Raw genomic sequence first — 19,325 nt, 5'->3', positions numbered from 1 at the left:
TTGTGTGCTTTGATGTGAGAAGGTGAATGTAAAGATTTGAGTTTATTTTATTTTTTTCTATTTACAATTTTGCGTAATGTGAATGTGATGGATCATTTAAAATTTTTACATTGTGGTTATAATTTATTTATTTTTATTTATTAGTTTTTCAAGAATTTTAGCTATTAAACAATAAGAGTCCTTCCTCTTGTTTTCTTCTTTGTCTTTCTTTATTGTTAAAAAAGAAATTTGGAGTGTTGTCTTTGTATGGGAATGCAATTTGGATATTATTGTTCATTTTGAAGTTGATATTCACATTGTCATTGGCTAATAAAAAAGTTAGTACCCTATGGTAGACATTTAAGGAAATATATTGAATAAACACACAACAATTCAACAATGCATTTTCACATTAATATCTACCTAACAATTAGGTGAACATTAATTTCATTTATATTGGTTGTAGATCTACCATGATTCAATCTTCAAGTGCATCATGTGATGTAATATGGGATGCTATAATGCAATGGAGATGTTTTACATCAAGGTGTGGGAAATTTGAGTACACCACAATGGAATCAAATCAATATTATGATGCAATATTAAGGACATGCTATACATTTAAAAATGCATAGGAGTTTTGTAATACAATATTCTTGATGTCATTAGGTGGAAGGTTTTAATACAAGTACATTAAGAAATCACTAAAACATATGTCGATAAAATGTTTGGTTCAAGATTATTTCATGATGGCAATACGTAGAACAAAGGTATTCAATGTTCCATGATGTTTGTGGGAAGTGAAATCAACAACAATTGATTTAAACTGAAACTTTTCAACATAGAATGTCACTACAAGAGTGTCAATTTGACATTGAGATGTCAGATTAGGAAACTTCTGCATGATGATTAAGGGCATCATTATGTTGTTTCTTTATTTACTAGTCTCCTATTTTTGTAATGGTAATCTTAATGTTTGAGCCATACTGATAGCTAGTAAACACAATATTTATAAATGAGACTACATCCACAACAAGTGGAGTTTTTTCCATACAAATTAACCACAATATGAATATTGTGAATGGGTGAATTATAATTGCATAATCTAGACCACTATAAGATCATGAATCAACATATCATTGAAAGTGTTGTGTGTAAATGGGAAAGTTGAAGTAACTGTGGACATGCTTAAACATTCATAGGGTTAAGATGTTTCATATGATGGTATGTGGAATATATTCTTTGTGTAAAGCATGTAAACATGGAGTAAGAACACATACAAATGGTGAATGGATTTCAATTGTTTAGTGAGGAGAAATAAATATTTGATGATTGACTGCATAAGAGAGTTTAAGAGAGCATTTTTTTTTTATGTAGGGTTCACTTTACACCTTAGCCTCATTAGGGCTACTATCTGCCATGGTATCAAAGGGTCTTTCATTAGGGAACTTTTCAGTAATAGGTCCATGACACTATATTTAGAAAACTGTAGAAAATGACATGATTTTAAGTTGCAACAGATGTGAGAAAAAAATGGTTCTATAATGAAGGGCTTCCACTGAAATAAACCTTCAACACCTTTGCCTCATTGTGTGGAGGTGTGAAATACCACTTAGATTGCTAACGTGAATAAAGTTTGTGTTATAGGTGTGCATAGTTTTAGAAGTTATTGGAAATTTTCATTTGGGGTTAATGGATCACGAAACTTAGCAACATAGGAACAAAGTATCACACAACATAGGAAGCTTCACTTTTTCTTACTAGAAGCAAGAAATGGGAAATGAAGTGTTCTATGTTGTTTTCGTTGGAAAGAAGCCTGGTCTGTACACATCTCGACTTGAATGACATGTACAAGTGGTTGTTTTTAAGAGAAATGTTTACAAGTCTTACGAAACCCATGAAGAAGCTATATTGGCTTGGGTCTTCTATGAGCCTTGGTGGAGAAGACTAGAAACACCGTCTCCATCACCTATGAATCAACTTATTAGACAACCTTGTGATGACAAAGTAATGAGGACAAGCAAAGACCACTTATAACTAATTTTCTTACTACATCATTTCTATTTGGACGTGTTGTAATATTCCTATTTATGTGGGCTATTCAAAAGTTGTATTAGATCTCTCATGTTCTTTGTGCCATTATATGTGTGTGCTTCACCACATCAAATTTTAATTTAGAAAAAGTTTTAAATGTTTGGAATGACCATAACATCAATGTTTGGCCTTTTTAAATTTTGTGAATGAACATGCGTCCAATAGGTTAGCATTTAGTCATATACATGAAAAAGGTTTCATGTCCCATGGATGAGGGATGGAATAAGGGAAGTTTAACAACAATACTCTATTTGGTCTATACATGGGAGCCTTATACGTGTATTGTACTGTTAGTAGCAATTTGAATGACCATATAGGTTTGTGGGTTGTGAATGTGTGTGAAGGAACGTTATTGGTCCTTGGATGAGGGGAACAATGAAGAAAGTGGCAGAGAAACACTCAAGTGGACTCCTAATGAGCAACCTTTCATTCCCCTTGTATACTTGTTCCTTTGATTTGTATAGTTAGTGCAATTATCTTATACTGTTATATATGGAAAAGGGATTGACTCATGTATGATGGTTGTCCAAGCATGTTGTTATCACATTTCAAACAATGCATTTTATTGAATCATGGGATGAGTGGCCTTTGAAGAGGATGCATGTAACAACACAATGGGGTTAGAGCGCCATACAGATTGCCATGTGGAGGTGTACAAACATGAATGAGATAAGTCTTGTTGGGATAAAACCATTAAAAACATGACATGATGTAATAGAACGAGTTATCATTATTGTGATTAAAAGGGAAATGTTACCACCAATTTTATTTTTTTGGTGAAAAGAGATTTGTTTCCAAAATTTTTAGATACCAACTTCATTTTTTATGATTCAAAATAATTGCTCATGGACGTATAGTAATAGACTTGCTTTTTTTTTTTTTTTTGGAAAAAAAACACTTTTACCATGAGATACTCTTGTCTAATCACAAATTTGTTCATGGAAAAAACAATTGCTATAGTACTCATCTAACTTGATACAATTCGACATCTTCAAACAAATTTGACATGATAATACTCATAATGTCATTGATACAATTGTCCTATTGAAATGCCTAACTTTACATGATCACAAACATTGCATTTTGCCCAAAACAATGACACATTCATTACATTACAATATTGCAGAGATGATAAACAAAAGAAAGAAATTTTTTTGAGAACTTCTAGAATATGCTAAGCTTACTAAGATGCATGGATGGATTATAGGGCTAAAGAGACAAGGGAGTGTGGGTGGGTTCCATGGCAAGGAAGGCATAGAGCCACTAAAGAAAATTAAAGATGAACTATGGCATGACACCATACCCCCCCATTGCCTATTCAAGATTAATTTGTGATGAATTTAGAGGGTCAAAAGTTTTTAAAATAAAATAATATTTACAAATCATTATTATTTTTTAAAATTTATTAACTACTTCTTTATTTAAAAAAATTATAAAAGAAATTTATTATGTGGGTTATAATCAAATAATAAAGATTTAGGATATTCAAGGGAATAAGTGATATAATAGGGATACTTTTTGAAAGCAAAAAATTACAATTATTTTACACTTTTATATATAGTAAGATAATTATTTCGGATTTAGTTATAAATTATACCAATCAGAATGGATGGTCCTTCCTCGGTTCATGATATACAGATTTCATTAAATTGTTACTTTTTAATTAGAAATTATCAATATTCCCCACCACCCCAAAATATTAAAACCAGGTTTACCACTAATTAATTTCTGTTTAAAAGAAATCAAGTAATGCTGATTGGCTCTTACCAATATCACATGTTCCTCTCAAAGCATCAACCCTCTGCACATATTTATGATGTACACCTAAGTGGGGTGACAATGGCCTGGACCTCCTCTCATATATTGATAGAGAACACCAAGCATTTCCTGGTAGTTATTATCCTTTTAATTATCACTCTTATTTTAGGAAAATAAAGGTTTTTTTTTTTTTTATGAAATTTTCAATCCAACCACTTCTACACACTTAATGGCATACCACATATTATGCAAAACAAGGAGACATCTAGAGGCTTTCTATTCTGGAAAAAAAATATGCAGATCATTTTTGTGTCTGGACCCTCACTTTAAAGTGCGGGTCGAGTCACAGAATGTGTAGGCCCTCGTTCTCTCTAGCCCTCCCTCGTCTCTTCTCTAGGTAAGCAAACTCCCAACACGGTTTCCTTTACAGTTCCTGGTTTTATTCTTTTGGTTTCTCTTTGTTTTTTCTTGTTTATTCATGTTAGCGCTACAAGTAACTTTGCAGATCAAGTAACTGGCAAAAAAAATAAAATAAAAATGGTGAAAATGAATTACAACATGTGAGAATCGGTCCATGGAGTATGTCCCGGGAACCCAGGGAGCGCTTCATGTCCTTGTCTTGACCTAGAGGCTCTCAACAAGGATATGCAACCTACAGCAGTGAGGCACCGGAGCTAGTGATTCACTTGCTTCACAAGAGAAACCCTTTTTCATCGACCTGCCACCTTGCGCCTACTTCAGCATTGGAATGGAATCAGAATTTGATCATGGCCTAAAAGAATCTGAGAGTGATTTGTTGCCATCAAAGAAGAATTCAAGCTCTGATGAAGAACTACATGATTCTTCCATGGAAACGTATCACCAAATTGGTACTCCCTTCATCAGCTATAAGACAGGCTCCAAGAAGAACAGGTGGATCACTTTTGAAGACATATTCTTCTATACATTAGTTTCATTTTATTTTACTCTTGATAAAAAATAGATAATTTCTTTTCGGAAAAACATCTTTTTTATTTATTTATTTATGTGATTTAAGCTCAAATTTTGATGGATTGAATCACGCAGAATACTAGTTGAGAACAAGAGCAGATCTGCCCGAAGAGCTCAGCTCCGCGAGATAGATTACATCAACAAACTGAAACTGAAGATAAATGCTGAGAAGGTACCCGGACTCTCTAAATTACTAATTCTTATTAAGTTCTTATGACCCATAAAATCAAGTAGTCCTGAAATATAACTATATTTCTTTTTCTTTCTGTTGTTGGTATAAATGTATATATAGGCCAAACTATCGTTGCTTCCTCTGCAAGTTTTCAGAGATGAACTTATAATCTTTCAAATGCAAAAGACTAACAATGCTTTAAAGAAAAAGGTGGAGGCTCTAAACAAAAATAAAACTGATGCACAAGGTAATCATCCAACATCTTGATCCAGTGTAAACTGATAGATTTTATCACTAGGGTTAATTAAGAAGTAGTTTACTGTGTTATTGCAGCTAAATATCAAGAACTTACAAAAGAGTGTGATTCGTTGATGATCATGTGGATGAAGTCAAAGGAAATTAAGTAGAAGAAACATATGGTTGGGTTTCTTTCTACAAATACTAATATGATCAATTCAACATACATGAAGACAGTTTCTCTAAGTGGAAAACTTTGCATGATTTGCTTGTTTTCATTTTTCTTTCTCCTTTCAAATTCTCCCCCTTCCCCATGAATTCTTCCAACTCAAAGCAAATGGCTATTAATTAGCAAATAATAAATGGTAAACTTTCTTAGTACTTATTTGGATACCATAACTCAAAAGATTGAGAGCACCATATGTTAGCTTGGTGTGTATATACACATATATAAGAATATGATGTATTCCTTTTGTGATGGAATTTATTTGTATTTTTCCTTTTATTTTTAAGAAAATGGTAATTTAACAAGGCAATGCTATCGCCTATTAAGATTACCTCTTAAATCTTTGGGTTACAAATCCCACTTATTATATGATCAACTGATATACTCTACCTCAAATGAGTATATGTCAAATTCCACTAAAGGAATTAACCATAGTTTTATAATCATATGTTCTTTGGATCACCTAAGGAGACATTGTCTCAATCCATGAGATATTATGTTGTCTTTATTGAGAATACCTATTGTCACCAACCTCCATTAATAGTGCCCCAATCCATAGGAATATATGAATACTTTAGGATTTCACCTATAAGTTAAAACCTCTTATTGATTTTGGCATCAACTCGATATCCTCTCAAGGTTGAGAGTCCATGTAGTATAGTAGCTGGGTGAATCATGACAATTCATAGTTGTGCGTCATGATTCACCATAGATCCTGTCCAATGTGCATCACATACACCAGTGCACTCACCATAGGATATTCATCCCGACAACCAAGACAAATTATCCCTCCAATTAGGAGATGGTACACTATAGTCTCTATTGGATTGCCAAATTCATGAACTAATTATAGACAACTTATCTACTTATAAGAAACCCATGACTTGCATCTTATGTACAACTCTTAATGCACCTAAGTCATGTTCGATGTAAGAGACATGGGCTAGATGTTCAAATCAATGTCAATACACTAAAGGAACAACAAATGGGTAGTTAAGTCTAATTTTGTTACATCATGTCTTACTTTTAGGGGCTCAATCCCAACAGTGATGTCAAGTCAAAATAGTCTCAACAAATAGCTTGTTAGGTTTGAAATTTGTACAAATATCATGTGAATGTTGAGAACCAATCAATTGATAGATTTTTCCAAATTTAAAATAATAGCCAGTGGGATAAAGTTTGGACAAGGAAACTAAATTAGGAGAAACTAAAGGAATATAACATGTTTTAAAAAAATCTAAATTGATAACAAGTATCTAAATTATGGTGCTTTAACCTGATTCCCCATGAATATAAATGATCATCTAGGTTTGTGGTTTGGATAATAAGGAATCCTTGCATTATATTTGAAATATGAGTGGTTGTTGCAAAATCAATCCACCAAGTATTATAAGAAATTTCTGTTAAATTTGATTCAAAACATGTGAAAGTAAAATATATACCTTTCTTTTCAAACCAATTAAGGCTTATGTTTTAGACTAATATCGATTCTTTATGCAAAAATGGCATTATTACTCTTGTGTCCCTTCTTGTTGATTTGACTAGCTTTAAAGGATTCAATTAACTTATGCAATTTTGCTTTATGCCATTTCTAAAATATTTTCCAACACTCTGATAATTACAAGTTAGATGGAATGAATTTCCTATTTCTTTAGCCTTACTTCATCTTGAATAAGCATGCTACTCGATTCACGTACATTTCACTTATCCTTAATATTATTATAATTCATTTGAAAAGGAACATTAAGGAATTGAGTATATATATATGACTGTACTAGAAAGTACTCATCTATATTCATTAAAAAAATATTTAGTTTTGCTACTAAATTTGATGTATGAAGGATGTTCTCATCTATGAAACATGAACTACCAAACTTTATGGTGATCACCCTAGTCATTAATGTCCCTACTACCCCCCCCCCCCCCCCCCCCCCCGCAAAAAAAAAAAAAAAAAAAAAAAAATTTAAGTTTTCACAAATTTAATGGATTCCTTAATAGTTTAATTTTAGGAAGAATAGACTTAATTTTATTTGCTATTGTACGTCATTTACATGAGCACTAAGCTCAATCTGCCTCAATCAATAATAGAAGTGGATTTCTCCATTTAAAGTGTAAAATCCAGACTTCTAAGTAAAATTTGCACTTGTTCGCTCCAATAAAAATAAATAAAAAATTCAATCCATTAAATAATAGTATATATAAATTATAGGAATAAAGAGTAACAAGAACAAATACTTCAAAATACAAATAAACTGCTCTACACATTGACACTTTAAGTTAGAAACATACATTAACATAAATTAGATTAAAAAAAAATCATAATTTTAAAAATAAATAAATGTACATTGGAAATTGTCTTGGGTAGATCCTTAGACACACCAACACTACAATTATGATGCATTTATTTTACTTAATTAAATAATTATATACATTTTTAAACAGATGAGTTTTTTTATCCTTGGTTATCCAATACTAATATAAATAATGGAAATATTTATTACCCTAATTATGTTCATTATTCAAATAATAAATAATTTACCTTTGAAATATCTTTAGATATTGTAAGACAATAAAGAATATCATTATGCTCACATTAATTTTAATCTTTGATAGTTGGAGTAGAGCCCTAGAAAGCATGACATGATATAACAAATTTAAATCTATTCGTAAATTTATTTATTTATGTTTATAGTTCCTTTTATTATTCCATATGAATTAATTGGTTATATGAGCATACATGCCTGTATTACTTGTATTGTACATGAGTTGGGTGCATCAAAAGTTGCATAGAGGATATAAGTCACGGGTTCCTTGTAAGATCATAAGTTATTCATAGTTGATTCATGCATTTGGTCAATCCACTAGAGCTCATAGTGCACTATCTCCTAATTAGAGGGATGATTTGTCTTGGCCATCAGGATTGGTTACCATATTGGTGAATGCACTTAGTGTGTATGGTTACATACTGAACATGATCTACAATGAATCATGACCCAAGGCTATTAGGTTGCCATGATTCACCAAACTACTACACTACATGAACTCTTAATCTTGAGAGGATATTGAGTCTTTGCCAAAATTAATAGGAGACTTTAATTTATAAGTGAGACCCTAAAGTGGTCATATATCCTTATGAATTGGATCACTGTTGATAGAGGTTGGTGGCAACAAGTATTCTTGATAGAAGTGCCATGATATTTCATGAGATTGAAATAGTGTGTTCCTTTGGGTGATCTAAAGGAGATGTGACCAAGAATACTATGGTCATAACAATTCCTTCAGTGGAATTTAACATACCCCTTGAAGTTAGAGTATGTCAATTGATCATTCATAGGTGGTTCTATAACTCAAAGGATTGGAGAGGTAATCTTGATAGGTTGATAACACTATCTTGTTAGATTATGTACATTAGTTCATGAGAGGTCTGCGTGTAATGGGTAATAGGTCATAGACTCAAGTTTCTCTCATTGTAATTTCATAGGGTATTAGAGTGCATTTTATTCTCTTTAGTAGAGTGTTAAATCAATTTCACAATTGGATTATGAGGGAGTCATTATTTTTATATGGGTCCCAATGGTCTCCATTCCAGCTCATTTATGATGACACATTAATTTTTAGGGATTTGGGTTTTTGGTTCGTAAGTGTGCATGAAAGCATTTTGACAAAAACATAAGGTTGCATTAGATCTTATGAATTGTCTTTTTTGATTAGACTAATCAATTAATTGGATCATAATATGACTAATTAATTAATTAGGACCCAGGTGGGTTAGATTTGGTGACTTATGTCCAATTTATGCTCAAATCACTTTATCCCACAGGGAGCCCTATATAAACCACCTTAAGGGTTTAGGGTTTAGATTTTTGCCTATCATCTTCTAGAAAGTTTTGAGAGGAACACCAACATTTTTTTTAGTTTAGATTTGTGTGAGGAGTGGTTGGAAGAACATTAGATAGACTAGCTCTACGATGCCTTTTACAGTTTCAAAATCTTGCTCGACATCTTCTATAGATTTGACTTGATTTGGCAACATCCAGGTCTAGGTATCGTTTCTATATTCTCTAGATATGTTTATCATAATGGTTTTTTGAATGTGATGTTTTGTCTATGATTTGATCTACAAAAGCTCAAGATTAAATTATATACACCTTATTGATCCACTGTTGGGGAATGGAGTAATATGAGTTCCCAACATTGATATGCATCACATTAGTGGGTAATTAGTTATAATTATGTATTATAAAATTTGATATTAAAAAAAATACATCTTTTATGGTTGGCCACTTCGTCAACTAACAAACAATTTCTTAGTATGGACTTGCAAATTTCATAATATTAATAATAATCATTATATTAATAAACTAACAACTGAATGTGTTGTCATTTACTTCAAATATTCGAATAAGTCATGCACATAACTAATGATTGCAAATCTATTAATGATAAGATTACCACTAAATTAAATAATTTGTTTTTTTTTTTTTCATTTTTGTATACGTGAAAGAGATTGGATTAATGGTAATAAAAAATAGTCCATGACAAAGATATTATAGCGGGTCTTCATTAATATTCCCTAGTTATAAACCAAGTTAGTTAGATAGTTGATTATGGGATTTATGGTAATTGATTTAAGTATAGATTTATCTATTTGTACTCTATACCTAATATATATATATATATATATATTTGTTAAATCATTATGTAATTTTGTCATGTGGGCTGAGTGAGCAAATGTAAGATTTAGTGGCTCACAAGACAGGCTTGTGAAGCCCATATGATTAATGTATAGTAGGTTAAAAAAAGAATTAAATAAATCTTATAAGTTTTTTTAGTGGGAAGCTATTTCCTCATAGACTTTTACTTTAATGGAAAGTTGTAACCTATTAGGATGCTTGTCCTCCTTATTGGCCCTCTCTCTTCCTATAAAAGTTATAGATTCATCGTCAAATGATATCAATAAATCAAATTTCCACATAACAACTATCAAAGTTCCTAATTTCGAAGAAGACTTTAATTTTGAATCAAGATAAGTCTAATTACATAAGAATAGAAAAATTACATATTTTGACCTTTTTTTTTATTCAATTAAAAGTAACTTGTTAATATCAACCAATATAGTTAAACTTAACCTATTAATAATAAATTCATTTTAATTATATTAATTGATATCAACAAATTATTTTTAGTTAAATATAAAAAATCAAATATTTTAATTTTTTCTATTTAACCAAAAAACAAACATCACATAAGTTTATGAAAATCATAAGATTTAAAATTTCTTATGGTTATATATATATATTTTTTTGCATGAATAAATTATTAAAGAGAAAACTTTATACAAGTAACCTATTTAGCATTGACGATTCCAAAACTATAGCAAAATATTTGTGTTTTTCATATCACATAGGCTATTTAATCACCAAGTAGAACTACATAATCTACTTTTTGTATTCATTTTTTATTTATTTTATTTTATGATTTCCCTTATTATTGCACATGATCAACCTCTCCTTAATTTCTTTCAACTTTCAAAAGAGTAATAAGTATACAATATATCTAGCATTGAGTCATATTTTAATATTCATTTAGGACTGATGAGGATTTATATTAAGATAAAATCAGACCATTTAGTTATGGGCATTTGGTTGGTAAAAGGCATGGCAAAATGATGTCTAGATTATGTTTATTAGCATAGGCATACATAAAGTATTGAACACCTATCTACCAAACTAATACTAATGAGTGTCTATTGATATTTGAATAATTTTTTTTTCAAATCTTTAATTATCAGTTAAGCAAATAACTCCTTAAGAAATGATTTTTGAACAATCACAAACATGGTTATTTTCTTTGTAAAATAATTTTTTTTTATAACATTTCCCTTTTTCCTTTTTCCCGTACTTAGGCCTTAGATTCGTGGTTTTTATTTTTTTTTATTTTTTATTTTTATCTCAAGTAATGAAAGTTTTAATCACCTTCCAATTAAATTTGATTCAAGAGAATCCAACATTTAAAGAAAAAAAAAAATATAGTAATGTCGAATTTGCACTCCAAAATGCATTCCCCACAAACCATCAGCAACCTGTATAATTAATGTTATATTAAGTATAGATGTATAAATTTGGCAAGTTGAGAGGGATACCCCTTTATTGTTTCAACCCTACCCCATTCAGATTTTTAGGAATTAATTATCTACCCATTTAATTAAATTTCTCCTAATATTGTTGGATTAAAGGGTACATGGTATTCATCCAACTTTTTTATACAAAAGCAAACTCATTATCTAGGGAGTTTTTCCCTTTTTTTTTTCTCTAGAATTTCTAGAGGAAATAAGAATTATACCCACTAATCCTCACTCGTGAAGAAGCCCTTGGTCACAAAATAGAAGATTTAACTTAATTATCTGACACAATCACATAAATTTCCTTGAGTGGATCGATGCACGACATGCAACTTCCTTAAAAGTTCAAATTAAATATAAGAATTACAAAGATGTGTTATTTATTTTTGTTTATGAATAATGAAGTTTCCATAACATTACCTTTTATGTGTTTTTAATCTAATACAATTTCACAAACTCATTTAAGCCTCACCCATTCCTCTCTACGTAAGTAAATGAAAACCATTCATTACTTTACTGTTAGGGAAACCCTATGTCATCAACCTAGCTCTTTGCACCATAATAGAATAAGATCTGATATTGTGATATTGTTCACATGCAGAAAATAGCACAAGATACTATGAAAATTGCTTTCTACAATCAAAGGAGAATCTAAACTTTGGTGAAGGAGTAGTTGTTCAGGCCAAGTTGGGGTGCAATCTCAATCCTAAAATGAACCCTATGAAGATGAGAAGGTATCTATGAATATAATCTTCTTTTCTTTTATCATGTAATACACATATAAGCTGCTTTTTTAAATATGTGAAATGTCAATATGCTATTGATTGTTGCTCAAGGCTACAGATTCAAATTTGTTTTGCAGAATACTGATAAATAGAAGGTCTACACGTAGAGCAAAGCAGCAAAAGCTAGAGTCCATGGAGGAGCTCAAAAAGAAAATAGTGCAGGAAAAGGTACCCCAATTTTCTATATATATCCTAGAATACATAAAAAAGTTTTCCTCTGAAGAGGCATGATATAATTCATATGCATATGAAGAGTTATAGAGATAGACAGGTGGGATGATCACTCTTGATGAAATATTCCATTAATTTTAAATAATCAATAATTATGAGAAATCAAATGAAGATGATGTGTAGAAATGTGAACACCGAGAAGAAGAAAATAAGATTTCTCCCTTCTTGTTCCAAGTGTGAATTGTGCATCTTTTTGTGCACTTAACTGAATAAAACATTAAGGAGAGAAAGGGATCTAAAAAAAAAATTTAATTCTTAAATAAGATCAAAATTAAAACTAATAACTTCTAGCTAGAGTCATTTTGGCACTTTATAATAATTAATAGTAAGAATATCAACTATCTTATTTACTTTTATAATTGTTAATATAAAATGAAGATTGAGAGGTATTTAAGATATGTCACACATAAAAAGAAGTCTAGCACACCAAGGCTACTTCTTGATTGTATTAAGAGATGTGAAGTTTATTCAATTAGAATATAGTATCGGTTTAATGAATTATAATGATGCATATAATTCTTTAGAATTTCATAAATGGTATGACTAATCATTTTGCCAAGTGAAGAACATCAAATCTAAGGCTAGTTTATAATGGTAGTGGCTTCATATATCTTATAGATATCAATTTTAATATTTATTTTTAATCAAGCTGTTTTTTATTGGAAATATATTAAGAAAGTAATTTTTTAAAATTAAAAATCTAGAAAAAAAAAAAAGAGAAGAAAAAACATAGGAGATATCACAATCAAGTGTTCATGACAGCTATAAAGCAGTAGTCTCTATTCCTTATGACTTTCCCATGGCATTGGTCATATCCTATGAACTGAAATATAGTATTAATCTTTCTTTTTTGACTAATTAAATGTACAGGCCAGAGTAAGAACGATGCATTGGGAAGTTTGTGGCCATGAACTTGAAATCATGCAACTGGAAGAGGAAAACCACACTTTGGAGCAACAGTTGGAAGTTCTCCTCAATGTGAAAGCTCAAAAACAAGGTAATGCAACAATTCTCTATAGAATAAACTAAGAGCTTTCAATAGATGGTACATTCCTAATTTTATCTTTTTTTTTTTTTTTTTCTTTTTGTAGTTGAATACCAAGCAATGATGAAAGAGCTTGATAAGTATAAATTGATGTACACATGAATGAATGAAAGAAAGTAGAAGATATGCATAGTTGGATTGTTCGTACAAATAAACAGATTATTAACATAAACATTCACTGCCAAGCTTTATTTATTTATTTCTGTTATGTTGTCAAATATTCATTGTTTTCTTTCTCTATGTTTGTTATAATGATTTAATGCATAATTGGTCTTTGTCAAAATGCAGAGTACTATTAGTTAATACAAATGAAAAAGTTCAATTAAAACAGACAATCTAATGTGTAATGGATTTATAGCTTTGACAATCAGGTTGATCGATTTAATGACTAATTATTAATTCTTTTATTATGTTCAAAGAGTATTGTGCAAGTGCCCGCTATCCATTATATATACCCGCTATCTATGTATCTATGTATCTATATATATATATATATATATATATATATATATATATATATATAATGGCCAAGCATTAAATATGATACCAATATTCTTGCTTCTAATGTAACACGCACTATCAACTAGCAAACCAAACTTTATAACCCAATCTGCATTTCCATAAAAGCTCCATTTTTGCTTGTAAAATTTGGAAATTTATAGGTCATAATTTAGAAAAAAAAATTTCAACCTAATTAAAGACTTACAAATTTAGTCATTTAAAACCTTGGTAGTAACTGAACGTACCCTTTAGTACTACAACCACTACAAGGGTACTACTTCTATTACCACCATAGTAGTAACGAGTTTATCATAACAATAGTAGGAAAAATAATAACAAATCTGAATAGTAGTAATAGTAGTAGTCTTAGAGTAATAGTAGGAGCTTTATAATACCAACAATAGTGGCAACCTCCTTATTATAGGAGTAGTCTAGTAGTATCCTCCATGTAGTAGTACCAATCTTAATAGAAGCAACAAGTAGTAGTAATACCAACAGTAAACTTATAATAATAATAGCAACAATGACAACCATATCCTAGTAGATTTGTAGAGAGTTTTCTTTTCTTTCAATAAACTTACAGAATCTAAGAATGGGGACATAGTAGTTTACCACATATGATGCACTCCATAAGAACTTCCCGTAGCCAGTACTCCCCATTTGAATTACAATCAACTTAGCCACTCATGACTGAAGGGAAAAACCTAGAACAGAAGGTAAGCAAGGCAAATATATTGAATTGAACTACAAATCACTAAATGTATTGATGTTTATAATGTAATCCAAAATGTCACTAATACCATGTCTTCAAGTCTAAGTGTCTCTAAGAATGGAAACAAGAATATTTGTAGAGATTCTCAACTCTAGGAAACCATATTTAGCATTTCTCATCATAGTGGCTTCCCAAGTTCATATATGCTGCATGAAATGGAGCTTCTGAGGTGGTTTGCTTGCAAGTAATATAGAAGAGGGCAGTTTCGATTGAGCATTTTTAGTGCATGTAGTCAACATCACTAAAGATTCATGGTTTGTGGTAAGGTGTGGGTGAGGAGTACTGCTTCCAAATGTGTATGCTAAAGTACAGTTCCCTAAGTTTAGAGAGTTTGTTGTAGCTTTAAAAATCCTAGTGAGCTAAGTGTCGAACCTTAGGAGGTGATCTTGGAAGGGACGGGCTTAAGAACCTCCATACACCAATCATGAGCAGGTCCTAATAAAACCTATTTAAGGCCATTGGGAATATAAAAAATCCGCATCTTCCCAATTGATCTTTGACCAATCTAATGAGGAGTAGAAAACTTCTTTTATAAAGTACTTATAGGTTTTTATTGCTATATAAGATTCCTTTCACTCGTCTTAGAGAACTTATAAGGTATTAAGGGGGACCTCTTTCCCTTAGGAAAGAGAGTGCTAGATCTAAAAGATTCTAATGCATTTCATATTGTTAGAAAGCAGATGACTATGTAAAAGGTAGATAGATTGATAGCATGATAGAGAAGAATTTATAAATCAAGAATTAATATTGGATAAGCAGCAACAACAATAGAATCTCCTCTAATTTTGTTGTTATGTTGGATGCTAATTGGTACTTCTAATTTATAAATCAAGAAGATGCAAACTTCTAATTTTCTTGCTTTAGTGCAAAAAAATGACAAATAAGTCAAAATAAGACTCAACTATCAAGTTTGCCAACTTAAAAGAGGATTCAAAACAATAGGACAAGAGAAAAAACTTAGAGAATTGAAAGAGACTTAATGAAGATCAAGGGAAGTCCTAAAGGAAAAACATTCTCTATCATAGCTCCATGCACCTAGCAATAAGATTGAATCTATTTTTAGGTATCCTATCTTGATATAGTTCAACATGATGATAAAATGATATTAAATCCATAGTTCCTGATAGGTGTCAAACCTTGGAAGGGTAACCTTGGAATGTAGGGGAAATGGAAAGTTTTGAAGCTGAATGATAAATTTGAAGGTAAATTCTTTTTTTCAATTGATTGAGAAGAAGGTTGATGAATTTTGTGCAAAATAAAGGAAAAACCAAATGAACTTAAACTAAAATTTGTCTTTACAAAATTTAACAAACTGTTGGGGATAGGGGGATCCTTTAGGATCCCTTTTTAACATGAAAAATCCTCAAATAAACTACTAAACCAAGAATATGTATGGGTTCTCTTAGCTAAAATATTTTCAATGAAAGCACAATATGCTTGAACCTAAAGACTTAAACTTGTTAATTAGACCTCTTTGTAAAATACTTGAAGTTCCTATTGCCTATTTGTTTGTTAAATTGTAGCATTAAGGGCTCTCTAATGGTCATCTCAAGTCAAAATGGCTCTCACCATTAATCACTTGACATACCTTTAATCTTCAATTCCAAACATCAAGCCATGACAATTTCAATAAAAATAAATAAAAAGGACCAAAATTAAAAGATGATTAAATCAATAATTTCCTGAAGTTAGGGGACCATTCCAATGGTAAAATGGAGGGGCCTAGGGTCTTCTTTTCTTAGTTTATTCTACAACACTAAATTGAGAAATAAAAATAGAGTGTGGAAAATGAACATTGAAATCCAAGATTCAAATCTAGTAATGCATTGATCTAATGAAAATGAGAATATTCAGTTACAATCAAAGGAAATTGATTTAGATGATAGAGATATTGTCTCTCTAAGACAAGAACAAGTTTTTGTTCTTACCTATTATACTTGATTGAAAGCTTTATGGAATGAACTTGTAAATTTGTAATTTTTTTCCCACTTGTACGTGCTTAATAAAAAAAGCCTTGATAGATTATCAACAACAACATTGTCTTAATTAGTTCTTGATAAGTCTAAATTAATCATATTATATTGTATGTGGATAGATTCTACTTATGGACCTTCTTCTTAATGTGAATTTAGTATATTCTATCATTCTACCAAAAGAAAGGCCTAGCACATGTCCTTTTTAAGGTTAAGATATATCTACATATAGCTTAAACCTAAAAGAGGCATGTGACATCTTGTAATTGGATACTTATTCACAAAATTACCTAAACATCAACAAAAAGAAAAATTATAATTTCTAAATATCTGAGGCCAACTTGAGATTAGAGAAATGTCAATTTTCAAATCTCAAAGGATTGCAAATGATTTCAAATTAGATAAGGAATTTGTCAAAATTTTCAACGTGGATCTGAACTAGTAAATTGTAAAATATTCATGACCAGTGTGCTAAGTTGAAAGTTTTCAACATCAAATTTTCTTATAGTCGAAAATTTTGGACTTGTCTCTACTCATATGTCACTTGCTTTAATAAACCAAAACCTTTTCATTTCAACTTCGATTTACAAATTGTTTGAAGAGTTGGATTTTTTACTTCCTAAGATTTGAAATGATATGTGGTGTGCTCTATACATTACCTCAAAATTGAAATATGTGTTGCTAAAAGATTTTGATTTCCACATTTCATTTTGAACTTAGATGCATTTGCTTCAAACATCCTCCTACATGGTTACTATCCCTTTATCTCACTCCATAACATTTATTCCCTATCTTTCATGCCTATGACTTTCTCATTTTTTCTTTGCTTGGACTTCCCATGCTTTTTTAGTCTCCAATTTCTCTTTAGGAATATTTGACCATTTCCTTTTCCTTGGTTGAAATTGGCTCTTGCAACTTGCATCTTTTTCCTCTCTTAAACCTAAAATTAAGTTCAAAATAAATCTATCACTAAGATCTTAGTATCAATTCAAGTTAATTTGGCTGAGTTGAGCCTTTTATATTATATAAATCATGTCATATATGTCATTAGAGGACATATTTTAGCTCCATATCATGGTAATAAAATAATGACATTCAATCCATATTCCCAAGTAATTCAAAGTAATATTACACAAATTACTTTAACTAAGAGATAACAAAATTCTTAGAATATAGAACTACCTAGGATTTGTGGCATCACATCACCCATATGCATTAATTTATCAAACCATATAAAAGCATGTAATAGATGCTTGATATCCACTTTAATCATTTCAAAGCCTTTTATCACTCATTCCATTAAAGAGTTAGCGTTTACTTCTATTCTTCGGTTGTTGCTTTCAAGAGACGACCTCTCTTGAACCTAAGCAAGGCAATATCTTCCACAAACTAATTGGAGTTCACTTTTCTATTTTATTTTTATTTTTTATTTTATCATAGACAAACATTCATATACTCGATTTTTTTTAGTTATTTCCTAGCTTTGAAATATTTTCTATGTAGATTAAAAAAAGATTCACTGGAAGCTCCTAGTTATTCAATTTAGGGTACAAAGTTTTAGGGAACACTTAAGGCCACTAACCCCTTACATTTCACTTGAAGCACTTGAGAACAACATCCAATTTCCAGCTTGCCTCTTATTTTATTTTATTTTTTTGTTCAATATCAAATTCATTTGCCTCATTTGTTCAAGTATCTTAATTCACTGTTCACTTAATCACATATCTTACCCTAGTCTTAAGGATTCACATTCCTTCAAGACACAATAGAGGTATAAGGTGCTCAATATGTGTTTTGAGTATTTTATAAAATTAAGCAATAAAAAACATGTTGAAATTCTTAATGTTTTATCTTAACTATCTTAGCATTCATCTCTATATTAACACAAACTTATAAATTATATGGAATCTAAACTACTTCCATCTCAAGTAATTCTCAATTCAAGAATAGCATCCTAGCTTAGGTGCTTTGATCTACAAAATAGCTTAGGATTTCAAGTTTTCACATAGGATGATAAATTTTATGTAAGAAAATTGGAAGTGTCCTTAGGCATCTGCACCTTTATTGGCTTTTGAAATGGGAATGATACTTATGCAAGCATTTAAAGCTTTTCAAGACATGCATATGCATCATGGTTATGTGTTAGGATCTCCAAGTAAAGTTTTCTTTTATGAATGACATTTCAACTTAGGTTTGATTGCATGAAAGAAACTACAAGGTAGTGGCTTGGTGGCTTGGCTTCATTGTAGCTCCTACTTATACTATCGCATCCATACTTAAGAACACATTAATTGAAACTAAACAAAATTTAAATATATAAACTAACAATCCTAAAATGAATGAATAAATTGAAATTAAAATAAAAAAAATCCTAATTATTTAACTAACTAAATTAAACTACTAACTACAAAAATGTTCTCTTTGGACTTGCTAAGTCATAG

The sequence above is a fragment of the Vitis vinifera genome, chromosome 8, assembly GCF_030704535.1.
Source record: "Vitis vinifera cultivar Pinot Noir 40024 chromosome 8, ASM3070453v1".
Lineage (NCBI taxonomy): Eukaryota > Viridiplantae > Streptophyta > Magnoliopsida > Vitales > Vitaceae > Vitis > Vitis vinifera.
Note: the sequence above shows the minus strand (reverse complement) of the source record.